The sequence below is a fragment of the Gouania willdenowi genome, chromosome 6 (genome assembly GCF_900634775.1).
Source record: "Gouania willdenowi chromosome 6, fGouWil2.1, whole genome shotgun sequence".
NCBI classification, from domain to species: Eukaryota; Metazoa; Chordata; class Actinopteri; order Blenniiformes; family Gobiesocidae; genus Gouania; species Gouania willdenowi.
This window is the reverse complement of record NC_041049.1, coordinates 6,583,795-6,597,648: the sequence shown is the minus strand read 5'-3', so window position 1 is coordinate 6,597,648 and position 13,854 is coordinate 6,583,795. Positions and strand designations below refer to the sequence as shown.

At 36.2% G+C, this 13,854-nt stretch overlaps 1 protein-coding gene across 1 annotated transcript in view; it reads right to left on the bottom strand.

Annotated features, from left to right (window-relative positions):
• usp6nl (USP6 N-terminal like) overlaps nt 1–10,797 on the bottom strand; it is a 103,884-nt gene extending 93,087 nt beyond the window's left edge. Inside the window, exon 1 of the mRNA XM_028449623.1 lies at nt 10,628–10,797. The gene's annotated coding sequence lies outside the window, so the exon portion shown is untranslated. The remainder of the gene's footprint in view (nt 1–10,627) is intronic.
• Between the last annotated feature and the right edge of the window lie 3,057 nt (nt 10,798–13,854).

Below are 13,854 nucleotides of genomic sequence, written 5' to 3'. Positions count from 1 at the left end.
CATACCCTAATGACATTTTGTGTACCCCTGGGGGGGTACTCATACCCCACTTTGGGAACCTAGGGTTTATATCGTTCCTGCCGTTCTGAAGTTCGCAAAATCAAACTAAAATTGCCTGATAGGGATTGAGTTAACTGGAGTTAAAGTTTGTTTTCCTATGTTTCTGAAGGTTCTAACAGCAAAGTAGCAAGTCTTGTAACACAGTGAAGAACATCAAAACACATTTTTTTTTTTTTATGAAATCAGGACAATATCACACATTTACGTTTATATACAAGTGTTCCAAACAGAAGAACATGTCATATTTTCTTCATAATCTCATTCAGATGAACAGACATCTTCTTCTTGTTAGCATCCAGTGTTTTGGTGCATTATCTCCACCTATAAACATACTAATAAAGACCAAAACTAAACCCTCACTTACATGATTTTGGACTATATTGTGCATTTCCTCGGTATTTCTTGCGACGTAATCTGCCATGATTTTGGCGTAAGCCTTTCGGCTTCTGTAACTTGTCTTTACCATATAAATATGAAATTATTAACAGTAGCTGACTCTATTAAGCTTATTTAGTATGTTTGGTTTGATTTGGGGATGTTTAATACCCAGTAAAGTAATCTAAACAGGGAAAGATGATGAAATGGAAATTAAACTAAAGAGGATAAATGGAGGCGGAAATGAAACAGGAAATGTTGAAAAGGAAAATTGGAGTTTCTAGTTCTGTAGGCTAAAGTAAATCAGATTAATGGAGAAACTGTAAATTAATGATTAACTGAATCTGTGTGGGCAGAATTTTATTTTGATGGAGAAGCTTGATGAGTTAATTTCTTTTTTACTTGCAGGGGTCCAGTTTTTTTTTGCCAGTTTTCATGAGATTTGCATTAGTTGTATTGGTTGGATTTATTCCCTGAGTTCAAAACAGGCATCACAGATCTCTTATGTGTTTGGGTTTAGGATGAACTGCCCATTGACCCAGGATGGACCCTGCCATGCCGTGCGCCCTGAGTAAGACGGGATGAAATCCCGTCAAATCTCTAGTCGCCCATGACTCTGATGTGCATATGTTAGAAAATCTACCAAAGTTGGATCGATTGAGTTGGTCATGTTTTCTTTTTTCATATTGACTTAAAGGTTTCTTCTTTCTGAACAAAAATAAACCTTTAAGTCACCTACCAAAGCTGTATCTGAATATCTCTGCTGCAATGGCTAGACTACTGGTCAATTCTTTGAAATTCGTCAAGAACTTCACAGTGACAGATTTGCGATGCGCAATCAACAGGAGGTGGAGCTAGTTGGACGTCATGTTTATGTACAAACGAAAGGTAGGAAAAGTATTGGCATTTCCTTTCATAATGAGGGGAAAATGAGATTTGTGCAGGCCACCGTAGACAAGATAATGAATAGAAAAGCTTGCAGAGGAAGTGAGATCTCAGGGGATTTCTAGAAGGCCGGTCTTAACCTCGAGGCTACAACCTAGGATTAGTCATGCCATATGTTCACCTCTGCCGTGAGCCGAGACGGCATCCACGTAAGGACTAGCCGCTGCTAATTGAGCCCTCAGTCAAGACGGGAATAGATGTTGGACATGACTCAAGAAAATCACCTTTATCCTGCAAAATATCATGCAAACAATGCCTTAGACTCTCCTCTTCTCCTACTTTAAACACATGAATGTTCCATTGCGTCCAACAGCCAATTACTAAGCAGTGATAATAGGTTGTGGGAGTTCAGACTCTGCCTTTGCCTTAGGGCTGACAGTTAAGGTCATAACTAATACAACAAGATCTCGCTGATCAACTTTATACACACAACACTGTTGATCACAATAAACAATTTAAAAATGCCTAGCACTACTTGTGTTCATATTTGTATGTTTGGATGCTGTAATCTGAAAGATAAATTGAGAGTACAGCTGGGCGATATGGACCAAAAGTCATATCGATATTTTTTTCTCAAAATGGCGATATACGATATAAGTCGTATATCGCCATAGGTAACTATAGGTAATTTTAATTCAAATGAAGTCTGACCAGAAAGATAATTCAGGGAGAAAATTTGCTGATGCAAAATGTCACACAGGCACATTTATTAACAATCAGTTGTACAAAATGTGCCACTTTTGGCTTTTTCTACTATAAAAGACAGCATGTGTAGTTGTTTTTTGTATTTTTTGTAATTTTGCATACTTTTCTGTAATTTTGTTGATATTTTTGTATGTCCGGGTCATTTTGTGTCTTTGGGTCAGATGTTGTCTTTTTCTCAATTTTTTTTTGTTTTGTAGTTTTGTGCATTTTTCTATCATTTTTGTTGACATTCATTATGTTTTCGAGGTCAGTTTGTGTATTGTTCTGTCATTTTGCTTATTGTAGTTCACAATACACAAAATAAATCTCTCTTTCAACTAAATAAAGCCATACCAGAAGGACAATTCTGGCTTAAATTGCCACGCCTGCACATCTTTTAACAAATGCGTCACTTTTAGCTTTTTCTCCTATAGCGGACAGCACGTGTGAGTGAGTTCTGTAGTGGCTTGGGAAGTTCTGAGTTAAGAAGCACTCAGAAATCCATCAAACTGTTCTTTTCATGTTGTTCGTAGAAGTCGTGAAAGCAGCCACTCCTAAAACACGTATTGTGATCCAAAATAAGCTATAAAATTATATATGTATCGTCATAGTCGATACTGTAATTTTCTATATCGCCAAAATAGAAAACTACTAGGTTCATATTTGACGGTTTGGATGCCGTAATCTGACTAAAAAACATTTAAAAAACCCTTAAGCCTTTTAGAGGTGTTAAAAAAATCAAGTGTGAAGATGAAATAGGTGCTGATTCTTTTTCGTTTTTGATGAATTCCACCTCCAGTGAGCACACAGAGCTGCAGTCTCACTCTCAAACCCAGTCACTGCATTGCGAAGGCAGCGTCTGCCAAACCACAAAAAGCTACCTGACAAACAAACTCCTCTTTGTTGTGCTCTATAGCTGTGTTAGCTCTAACTGCTGTTATTATGTTTTCAAGAGTAACTACTCAGGCTGGCCACAGAGCTCACTAAAGCAAATTAACCGCCCGCTAACATGAAAACGGCCCTAAGAGGACGCCGGAGTTTTCCAGCAGAAAGCAGGCAGCTGGAGGCAGATTTAATCCAAAATCATCATCTACACATTGGACAGACACTGTTGCTGTGTTTGCTGGACATCAGGCTAGTTACATTTAATGCCAGGGGGCGGGGGTTGGGGGGGGGGTTGGCTCAGGATTCAGGAGCCAATACCGTTGTTATTTTTTCTGCACAACACACAGGCCAGAGGGCGGTTCAGCATCTGGTGGTCGTGTTGGGCGTCGTTAGGCATCTAAAGGGAGGATGGTGGGCGCTGCCAATGGGGATCAGCAGCCAATAAAGATGAGCAGCAACGGGAGCTCAGTGCCAAGGCTTGAACAACAGTGTGGGAATGCAGATAGCAACCACTACAAGGCCCATTTAGTGAGGAGGGGGATTTTTCTGTCATTTTTACGTGTCCTTATTTTCCTTCCACGTTCAGCTTCCAATATCTCAGGAACTACATCACATAGGATGTTTTTCTGATGCAATGGTTATACTTGTTTATGTTACCAGTGAAAAACTAATAGACAATAAAATACACAGAAGCTAGCTAAATCAGCCTCATTTCAAGAATTTTTAATATTCGCAAGTGGTGAAATAACCCAAAGTTGGGGTCAGGAATAAAAATGAAGTTGTCGCATTAAAAAAATTGTATTATATCCCAAGAACTAGTCATCTTTATACTATAAATTTAACCAGAGATCAGGGTTTTTCTTACATTACCACATGCAGTTATAGTCCAATGAAAATTGTTTCAAAAAAAGTATTTTTTGGGATTTCAAAAGACTGTCCCACAAGAACCAGTCTCTATCTTAATGAAGTCAATAGACAATAGACTAATTCCCACTACCTTCATGATGTTTGTCTGACCTGATGAGAAAGATCAGGAGCTGAATCTTATTGTGGTTAGTGGATACCTTGGGACTGCAGACTGGCAGCACATGATGAACTAATCAATAGCTTAATTAGCTGAAACCTCTGGATCTTTAATTCATATATTTATCAAATTAGCATTTTCTTTGTAGGCACGAAGAAGAAGAAGAAGAAGAAGAAGAAGAAGAAGAAGAAGAAGAAGAAGAAGAAGAAGAAGAAGAAGAAGAAGAAGAAGAAGAAGAAGAAGAAGAAGAAGAAGAAGAAGAAGAAGAAGAAGAAGAAGAAGAAGAAGAAGAATCAGAAATATTCTCATTATGAAACTTAATTAACCTGGAGTTTTATCAGCATCAAAAATACACGACTGTTTGGAGGATCTGAAGAACCTTTCAGATGTTTTTCCTTCATATTTTCCTTTCCCGTCCTAATTGCTTCACCTTTATCTCCTGATGTTTCTCATCTGATTAGATGCTAAAGTACGGTAACCTTGTTTAATAAAACACACAGAGCTTTGTGATTGAGGCTCAGTGAAGGTAAACTATTCAAAGCTCTGTTGCTATGTTTCAAACCCAGTCTGATAAATCCTGGTTGGGTTTTTAAAACCACCTGATCTCTGCCAATAAGACTGTGGCAGGCAGGCGTACACACGCTGCCCTGTTCAATTGTTTCTGTCGAGGCCGTAATGCACACACAAAGTGGAGGAGAAGGAGAAGAAGGAGATGAACTAATTTGTGGCTGTTGACCCTGATGACAGGAGGACTTTTTCCATTTCCTTTCTGTCACTGAGCCACAGATGTAAGAGCAGCACCTCGCTCTGCACCGCTGAGCTGATGCTTAGCTGAGCTGATGCTTTCTGTGACTCAGGCACAGCGTGTGATGCTGATCCTCCACAAACAGGAGAAATAATCAGGGAAACTATTTCATAATAGAAGTAGGAGTGTAGTCCAGCTGCTTGTAGGTGAAATAAAGATGATTCTATGTGGGAAATAAAAGGGAATTCAGAATAATTATGTCCCTCGGCCTGGTAACCTTTTTAATACTAAGGGTGTGTCCCAAATTTTCTATATTGATCTCTGATATTAGTCCAATTTAAGCAAAAAAAAAAAAAAAGAGAGAAAAGTATTGCAATATATCTGCCTTTATCCAAATCTAACTTTTTTAATCAACGGTAGAATATTCTCATGTTTGAATTAAACAAGTGGTTATTCTGCACTTTAAAAATTTCATTTTTTTTGTTGTTCGTCTTGGATTTATTGAGGTTATTTTTTTCGGGATCTTCTAATTTATTTTTATTCATTTTTTTTAATTGTAGAATATTCTTATGGTTAAGATAAACAAGTTGTTATTTTGCATTTTAAAAATAAAAACTTTTTTTAATTCTATTTTTAGTTTGTTTTTCAGTCTTCCAATTATTATTTTCTTCTTTTTGAAGATTATTCTCCTGTTAAGTTAACCTAGTTGTTACTTTGCATTTTAAAAATATTATTTTTTGTTGTTATTGGATTTATTAGAGGCTATTTTAGAATTCTAATTAAATTTTTTTATTTATTTTACTCAATTGTAGAATATTTTTCTGTTTAAGGTTAAAACTTGTTTAACCCGCTGGTTAATAATAAACAGGTCAGTTTTTCCTCATACCTACAGTTGCTGACTATTGTTCCGTTTGATCACGTATTTTCAAACATTTCACTTTAAAAAAAAAAAGAAGCAATTTAAGTATGTACAGTATGATCCGTGCTGATATTGTATCATATCGTTATTGATCAAAGCAGCAATATCAATAATGGTATCAAAAGTAAAAATGTCGTACTGGGACATCCCTGCTTTATACTAACCTCTGATTATTCCTGCACGATTACATGATTTCTATCAATTTATCTTTAGATCTAACATAAATCCTAAAGGGTTGCACCTTTTCTAAGATAAAAACCAGTTGAGCAGCTAAACTCAGGCTCTCATAGTTGATCGTTGGCAGTGCCCTCCCGTGGATGTGACAACACGCAAGTGGGCGTGAACGAGCAGTGCGTTCCTTTGATTTGCATTAAGGGCGACTTAGATTTGTTTTCTAGGGCCTTTTATGGTGAAGTTATCAATATCAATCAATCAATCAATCAATCTTTATTTGTATAGCGCCAAATCATAACCAATGGTATCTCAAGGCACTTTACAGTAGAGCAGTCTTAAGGACGGACTCTTCATTTTATGGATACACACATATGCATATATACGTATATACACATACATATGTATCCCACACCCAACATGAATTCATCATGGCGGCAAGGAAAACCTTCTGTTAATACTGCACCGCTCCACTCCTACTGTCGATGACTGTACTGTAGATACAAACATTCCTGAGACAATAGTGAAGCAACAATAATCTGACACGAGGACGACCTGAATTTATAACCTGAAAACTCATAGCAGTAAATAAACACAAGGAGGAAATGTGACGCAATGAGATCAATCAAAAAGTTGAGAGAAACCAGTTTGGTTCTCATTATAACCTTTTCCTAAATGTTCTAAATCTAACCTAGATTTATACATGAGAAAATATTACCACATCAGAATATAAAATTACTAACCATCTTAAACGTTTTCTAAAAAAAAGCTGCCCCCTTTGAAGATAGCTCGAACAGACTAAAAAAAAACAAAACAAAACTACGGCAATAACTCCGGAAGAAATAATTTCGCACTTCTTATTTTCGAACTCCATCAAGGTATTGATACCCTGAAGCCACACACCAAATTTGGTTATCCTTTCTTAAAGGATTTCTAAAAAAAAGCTGTCACCTTTGAGGATACCTCGAACAGAGTAAAGAAAAACGGGACAAGGGCAATAACTCCGGAAGAAATAATTGCACACTTCGCATTTTCAAACTCCATCAAGGTATTGATATCCTGAAGCCACACACCCAATTTGGTTATCGTATCTTAAAATATTTCTCAGAAAAGCTATCACCTTTGAAGATACCTCTTACAGAGTAAAGAAAAATGGAACAAGGGCAATAACTCCGGAAAAAATAATTGCACACTTCTCATTTTCGAACTCCATCAAGGTATTGATACCCTGAAGCCACACACCCAATTTGGTTATCCTTTCTTGAAGGATTTCTAAGAAAAGCTATCACCTTTGAGGATACCTCAAACAGAGTGAAGAAAAACGAAACAAGGGCAATAACTCCGGAAAAAAAAATTGGGCACTTCTCATTTGATGTGTGATTTTTAGTTGTTTTTTCCTTTTTTAATTGGTACCGTCGTAATAATTGTTGCACACTTGGACTACAACACTCGCTCGTGCGCCACGCAATCCCCCTACACTGTAAAAAATTCCTGGTGAGAACCAAAATGAAGTTCAGACCAACACATTAACAGAAATGTAGAAAATAAAGCCAGTACTTGCCACAAAACACACTACCCCCAACAAAAATATACTAAATGATTCCAGAAACACACTAAACAACAACAAAAATAGCCAAAATCTATGAAAACACGTAATCAGATTGGTCATTATGTTGATAATTTGGCCCTCGGATGAGAAAACCCATTTTTGTGGCTCCCGCGGTGATAAAAGTTGCTTATCTGTGGTGCAAAGTATAAAAATCAGCACTAGAGAGGATGTCTATCTACTGTATCCCAGGCTCTTGTCAAAGCTAAAAGGCTGATCCCAGGAAGAGAGGGGGCAACTCAGCAATGCAGCGCTGACAAAGGCTCCAAATAAAAGCTGATCAAGCAAAGAGTCGAGCCTCGACACTTCCTGACACGCTGCTGCTCATAACGTTGCAGTTTAGAACGTCACAGGCTCTGCTCTGTAGATATGAGTTATTATCTCATGGTGATGACTTCATCACTATCTGAATAACACAGCCTGGAAAATCACACAGTACTCCCTTGGTTTGTCACTTTGATCAATTTGCTTTGATAATGTAGAAAATACAAAGTAAATCATACAAAGTTTACGTGCTTTAAATAACTCCTACTACAAGTGAGCCATGTTTCCAAAGTGTAAAGCCCTGCATTAGTTAAGCGCATTAACCTGGTGCGGGACAGGAAGGATTGAAACACACAACTGTCAAGCTAGCATAACTCAAGTGCTTTAAAGATCCTCTGCTGTTTTCAAAGTAAGATGTTGTTACTACTACATTATACCAGGGTGTTTTACCCACTGTGTGCCGTGGGAAATTATCCAATTTCACCTAATTGGTCTAAAAAACTTTTTTTTTTTTAAACTAAACCCTTAACATTAAACAACACAGAACAAAATTTAATTATAATAATTTATTATATTATATATTGATATTATAAATATATCATTATAAATATGATTATATAATAATAATTAATTTATATAAAACTATATAATATAAAAATACATTTATAAAACAAAACAATATTTAACAGAATAAAGTTCAATTGTAGTTCTAATCATATTTAGTTTTGTTTTATATTTGTATTGAAGACACTTTGATAAGAATTACTGAATATTATTTATTACACTTTTTTTAAATAATAATAATAATATCAATCATGTAAAAAGCCTTAAGTTTTCGTTTTGATTTGATTCATATTAAAAACACTGTTATTTGCACTTTTTATTTGAAAGACGAAATGTGAAAGATCATAAAAACTTTTTTCTTTGGGTTAATTTGATTCCTTTTCAAGACACTTTAATAATAATGAGTGTATATTGTTAATATAGGTACAAAGTTTAATTTTATTTATTTTTTTACATTTGGTGTGCCTTGAGAGACAAATGCATGAGACAAATTGACTCAAGTTACTAAGCAGCCAGTTAAGTGTATACTTTTAAACATCTCTCTATAATCTAGACATTCTCAGTGTTTCAGAATAATTTGCGAAATTCACCAAAAAAAAAAAAAAACTAATAAATTTATTATTATTTATTTTAAGTTTTGAATGCTTTAATTCAACTATTAAGAATTGAACCTATATGGAAACACAGATGTATACAAGCTCAAAAATACAAATTTAAAATCTTCATTACTTTTATTTTGAAATTTACTGATCTGTATCATTCATTAGACTTGACGGATGTTGCCACAAAGCTAACCATTCACTCTTTAGAGTAGGAAAAAAGGTTCAACAGGATCAACTTCACTAAACACAACTCCGTTTATCATCTGTTCAATCAAACAAACGTCATTAATGTGCGTTTTACAACAGAAACAAGAATGATAATCGTTTAAATGTTCATGTTTAAAAGAGAAGCCGCTCTGATTGACAGGCGTTACAGCCAATCAAACGCGTGTGAGCATGACGCAACAACCAATGGGAGCCAGCCATTGGGTTTCGGACAGCATTGACTTCATTGCGGGAAACAGTAGTGACGGTTTCGGCTTGTCAAGTTAAAACTATTTACTTCCACTCAGAGCGGAAAAGAAAAAAAACAATTCTAACAATTAACTGTAAAGTTCAGATCATATCTTACAAAATCATAAAAATGATTAACTACCTAATTCAATAAATTTACTGTAATTCAGATTAAGTGATGTTTAAAAAAAAATTCACAAAACAATTTCATATTTTGAGTTAATTAAATACAGATAAGCCTGAGTATTAACGCATTTAGAGTCTAATTTTAGTTTTTGATTTTAAAACAAAAAATAACGTACATCATTTCATTTTAGATATGTTTACTAAATTTAACAATACAGCAATTGCGTTATTTGTGTACATCATTGCAATTATAGTTAATATTGTTAATAATGATTTAATTAAACTTTATTTGTGTACCGCCAAAAACAAGAAGTCACCTCATGGCACAAAATATAGTTATGTTTGAATTTAAAAAACAAAAAATAATGTATGTAAATTTAAGTCATTTAATAATTTTAGATATGATTGTGGAATTTAACAATAAAGCAATTGCATTATTTTTATACATCAGTGTACTAATAGTTATTATCATTACCAATGTAAAAAAAATTCTATTCAATCTTATTTCTACTGCACCAAATACAACAAGTCATCTCATGGCACAATATATAGTTGTTTTAATTTAAAATAAAATCAAATAAGCATTTGTTGATACTCTTATTAATGATACGAATATATGTTATGGATTGTTGTCGCAAAATGTCTTTATTTTACTCAGTTGTTCTTACTGCTGCTGTGAAAAATGTTCCTTTTTGGAGTTAATAAATAACTCAAACGATCAATTTGTTTAATATTACTTGTGTAAACCATCTCAAAATACTAGCATAAAAACAAATGCAATTTTTTAATGCAGTCTATTTATTTATTTATTTTAATGTAATGGAAGAAACTGATGGAAATTGTTAAATAATAAGCAATAATTGGGGGTGAAGATGTGCTACTTGCTTTTGTTTTGAAGGATCCTACCGGAAGTCGTCTTCGGCTTTTCTTGTAGCTCAACAGTGTGGGGTGGAGGGGGGGTATCGGGGGGTAGGCCTCGGTGAATACAAATAAGCACAAAGTTTAAATAATAAACCCAAAGCTCGTGCCTGGGGAACCGTCCGTAAGGTGAACCCTGGAGCGCGGACCCCGCGGAGGCCGTGGAGCAGCGGAGCTCCGTGTTCGGCTGTAGCGGGGCTCCGGCGTCATTCAGTCCCCGCGGTAACGACACCGTCCCCGCTGACACTAAAACCCGCCGCAACTCGCTGACAAAGCGGAGGCTTACCTTGCTCACCCGGTCCGTCCTGCCCCGGTCACATCACATCACTGCGGGTTAGTCCCCGGTGTAGCAGGAGCAGAAAGCCTCCATGGTCCCGGACCAGGAAGTCCACAGCACTTGTGAAACTCTGGCAGAGCACGAGAGCAGAGCAGGATCAGAGGCAGGTAGCGATGCGCCGCCCGCCGGGCTGATGATGATGATGATCCACTGCAGTGACCCACAGCCTCTGAGCAAAGCCTGGTGTGGTGCAGGCAACCTCTGAGAATCGGATTACAGCAAACAAATAAAAGCGCACCTTTAACACCCTAAAAGAATACATTTGACCAATTTACACCTACCAAATGATTAATAAACTATATTATTTAATATTCACTAGGGCTGAACGATTTTGGAAAATAATCAAATTGCGATTTTTTTTTCTCCGTCAATATTGCGATTGTTCTGAGCCCTTAAAGGGACACAGATATATTTATATATTTTTATTGCGTGCTCACGTAAAGGCACGTGGAACCTTTACGTGGGCGCGTAAAAGTAGTTCTAAGGGAGCACGTAATAGTTTTAAGCGTGCACGTAAAATGTTTTACGTGCGCACTTATAAACGTGGTGTTATAATATTTGTAAACAGATTTGATGGTCAATACTTAAGAACACATGATCACTTGAATTCTGAAGCAAAATTATAATATTATAATTACAGTAGAACAGTGGTTCTCAAACATTTGGGAGGCGGTTGCCAGGTACCGTCTAGAAACTGAAAATATATATATATTTAACAATTTTAACCAATTTTGCTTATTTTTCCCCTTTTTCTGCAAATACACCAAACTTGCCATATTTTAACCTATTTTCACCACTTTTTCTTGCCATATTTTTCCTTTTTTTAATGCATTTTTGCTACATTACTCTCATTCCTACCACTTCTCCAACAAAATTCAATGCCTTTTCTGAACATTTTTTTCCACTTTCCACACATATTAGTCACTTATAAACCCTTTCCACCACTTTTCCACCTAATGTCACAATTCTTAACCCATTATTGTCACTTTAAACCTCTTTTCACCATATTTTAAGTTTTTTTTTTTGCCATTTTAACCACATTCACGATTTGTCATCCCCAATATTTACGAAATCTAGAAGTCATTCACAGGGAACACAATAAACCAACTAGAACAAATATGGCTTCCTTGTCTGGTAAAGAAATCAATCTAAATTAAAAAAAAACTTCTTCAATATCAGAAAATGTACATATTGCACATACTACAAGTAGCACTTTTTTTTTTATCATTGTTTGGCGCCTGCAACTTATAATCAGATGCGACTCATACATCAAAATATATGTAATTGAAATGTTTTCAAATGTTAATTCATACTGACATGAACCGAGGAGTAACCATTATCATTTACATCCACAAGAAGGCGCTCTAGGCTTGTGACCGTTATAGTCTGCCCCCCTCCCACCATAGAAAAAAACAACTGAAATATTAACTTAAAGACAACCAAGAAAGACTGAACACAAACAAAATGGCCTCAAAAATATCTTATTCTGCAGATTAAAAACCACAGGTAGTAAAACATGCAGCTAAAAATGGTCATCGATTAGCGAGAAGAAAGTTTAGAGTGAGTGAGAAACGTGTGAGGGACTGAATAAAAGCAGAGCTTTTTCACATTGTTGTTGGTTTTTGTGAAATAAATGTTTAATAAATACAACTTATACTCTAGTGCGACTTATATATAGGTTTTCCTCTCTTGGTGACACATTTTTTGAATGGTGCGATTTATACAAGGTTTTTCCTCTTAATGACACTTATCTTTACTATATGCGACTTATACTCCAGTGCGACTTATATATAGGTTTTCCTCTCTTCGTGACACATTTATTGAATGGTGCGACTTATACTTCAGTGAGACATATATGGGTTTTTTCATCTTAATGACACTTTTTTGACTAATGCGACTTGTACTTCAGTACGACTTATATATAGGTTTTCCTCTCTTCGTGACACATTTATTGAATGGTGCGACTTATACTTCAGTGAGACATATATGGGTTTTTTCATCTTAATGACACTTTTTTGACTAATGCGACTTATACTTCAGTACGACTTATATATAAGTTTTCCCCTCTTCGTGACACATTTTTTGAATGGTGCGATATATACACGGTTTTTCCTCTTCATGACACTTTTTACTAATGCGACTTATAGACCCTTTGATTGTTTGTAAACATTGTGACATATTTTATTGGGCGGGGCTTAGCCTAGAGGCAAACCACCATAGATATATATGAACACTAGATACCCGTGCTGTTAGACAATAGGGAGTGACGTAGCAACTTGGCGGCCATCTTACCTCAGACAGCTGTCCCCGCTCAATCCATCGATGTCTATGGTGCATGTACTATTTAAATAACCCTAACTTTGTCAATTTTCAACCAATTTTCAAACGGCAAGTATCAATTTCAACATGTACAAGCATCCTATGGCATACCTACGTATTATACGGTTTGTAATAGGGCAAACTGTTTGTAACTCTGTCAATGTTTCATTGAGTTAAAGGTATTTTTGTTTAACCTGAATCCCGCTTGCATCACCTAGTGTTTATATATATCTATTCTTTAGCCAGTGGCGTTTCCTGTTTTTGCCTCTAGCCACGTCATTCGTGACGTGGGCCATTAAGGGGTCTATACTCCAGTGTGACTTATATATGGGTTTACCTTTTCATGACACATTTTTTGAATGTTTGTAGGGAACCAAACCACATCAAGCCTAAAGACCCTCTTTCTAACAGGAATTAACCAAGGAGCCTGTTTCTTTATCACGAACTGTTTACAAAATAACTGCCCCAGCAACTTTGAGGTGCATCGCTAACCCCATTTTGCAGCCTTTGAACCCAATAACGTAGCCGAAAAGACTGGCCCAACACTTTGAAGTGTTCAGTACGAACTTTTTTTACGACTCCACACGGGGGAAGAACATCCGTCTTCCCCCTCCTTTACAAAAAGATACTGTACCTTTGGGATACTATAAGATCACAGAACTGTCCCACTGACCCCTGACCCCCTGTGGTGGAAGGTCACAGAAGGACACTTTCCAGGCCTCTTCTCGGAGATGTGTCCCAGTGATGAAGTGAGAGCAAAGAATTGTGTATTATGTTTGAAAAGTTACAAACGAAAACATTATTGGAATGGTTTCTGCAGAAATTGAAATTGCAAATATTGTCTGTCCTATTCCACT